Raw genomic sequence first — 2,279 nt, 5'->3', positions numbered from 1 at the left:
AGAGTCTTATAGTGTTTTCAATATGTCTTTTATGTGAGTTTTGCTGCACCGGTTCATCCTTGTGTTTGTTTCAAATAAGCCTTGCTAGCCTAAACCTTGTATCGAGAGGGAATACTTCTCATGCATCCAAAATACTTGAGCCAACCACTATGCCATTTGTGTCCACTATACCTACCTACTACATGGTATTTTCCGCCATTCCAAAGTAAATTGCTTGAGTGCTACCTTTAAAATTCCATCATTCACCTTTGCAATATATAGCTCATGGGACAAATAGCTTAAAAACTATTGTGGTATTGAATATGTAATTATGCACTTTATCTCTTATTAAGTTGCTTGTTGTGCGATAACCATGTTTATCGGGACGCCATCAACTTTTCATTGTTGAATTTCATGTGAGTTGCTATGCATGTTCGTCTTGTCTGAAGTAAGGGCGATCTACACTGAGTTGAATGGTTTGAGCATGCATATTGTTAGAGAAGAACATTGGGCCGCTAACTAAAGCCATGATCCATGGTGGAAGTTTCAGTTTTGGACAAACATCCTCAAATCTCTAATGAGAAAAGAATTAATTGTTGTTGAATGCTTAAAGCATTAAAAGAGGAGTCCATTATCTGTTGTCTATGTTGTCCCGGTATGGATGTCTAAGTTGAGAATAATCAAAAGCGAGAAATCCAAATGCGAGCCTTCTCCTTAGACCTTTGTACAGGCGGCATAGAGGTACCCCTTTGTGATACTTGGTTAAAACATATGTATTGCGGTGATAATCCAGGTAGTCCAAGCTAATTAGGACAAGGTGCGGGCACTATTGGTACACTATGCATGAGGCTTGCAACTTATAAGATATAATTTACATGATGCATATGCATTATTACTACCGTTGACAAAATTGTTTCATGTTTTCAAAATCAAAGCTCTAGCACAAATATAGCAATCGATGCTTTTCCTCTATGAGGACCATTCTTTTACTTTTAATGTTGAGTCAGTTCACCTATTTCTCTCCACCTCAAGAAGCAAACACTTGTGTGAACTGTGCATTGATTCCTACATACTTGCTTATTGCACTTATTATATTACTCTATGTTGACAATATCCATGAGATATACATGTTACAAGTTGAAAGCAACCGCTGAAACTTAATCTTCTTTTGTGTTGCTTCAATGCCTTTACTTTGAATTATTGCTTTATGAGTTAACTCTTATGCAAGACTTATTGATGCTTGTCTTGAAGTGCTATTCATGAAAAGTCTTTGCTTTATGATTCACTTGTTTACTCATGTCATATACATTGTTTTGATCGCTGCATTCACTACATATGCTTTACAAATAGTATGATCAAGATTATGATGGCATGTCACTCCAGAAATTATCTGTGTTATCTTTTTACCTGCTCGGGACGAGCAGAACTAAGCTTGGGGATGCTGATACGTCTCCGACGTATCGATAATTTCTTATGTTCCATGCCACATTATTGATGTTATCTACATGTTTTATGCACACTTTATGTCATATTCGTGCATTTTCTGGAACTAACCTATTAACAAGATGCCGAAGTGCCAGTTGCTGTTTTTTGCTGTTTTTGGTTTCAGAAATCCTAGTAACGAAATATTCTCGGAATTGGACGAAATCAAAGCCCAGGGGCCTATTTTTCCACGAAGCTTCCAGAAGTCCGAAGGAGAGACGAAGAGGGGCCATGAGGGGGCCACACCCTAGGGCGGCGCGGCCCCCCCCTTGGCCGCGCGGCCCTGTGGTGTGGGGCCCCCGTGCCGCCTCTTGACCTGCCCTTCCGCCTACAAATAGCCTCCGTGACGAAACCCCCGCACCGAGAGCCACGATACGGAAAACCTTCCAGAGACGCCGCCAACGCCGATCCCATCTCGGGGGATCCAGGAGATCGCCTCCGGCACCCTGCCGGAGAGGGGAATCATCTCCCGGAGGACTCTACGCCGCCATGGTCGCCTCCGGTGTGATGTGTGAGTAGTCTACCCCTGGACTATGGGTCCATAACAGTAGCTAGATGGTTGTCTTCTCCCCATTGTGCTATCATTGTCGGATCTTGTGAGCTGCCTAACATGATCAAGATCATCTATCTGTAATTCTATATGTTGCGTTTGTTGGGATCCGATGAATAGAGAATACTTGTTATGTTAATTATCAAAGTTATATCTACGTGTTGTTTATGATCTTGCATGCTCTCCGTTACTAGTAGATGCTCTGGCCAAGTAGATGCTTGTAACTCCAAGAGGGAGTACTTATGCTCGATAGTGGGTTCATGCCTGC

The sequence above is a fragment of the Lolium perenne genome, chromosome 2 (assembly GCF_019359855.2).
Source record: "Lolium perenne isolate Kyuss_39 chromosome 2, Kyuss_2.0, whole genome shotgun sequence".
Lineage (NCBI taxonomy): Eukaryota > Viridiplantae > Streptophyta > Magnoliopsida > Poales > Poaceae > Lolium > Lolium perenne.
This window is presented reverse-complemented; position numbering follows the sequence as displayed.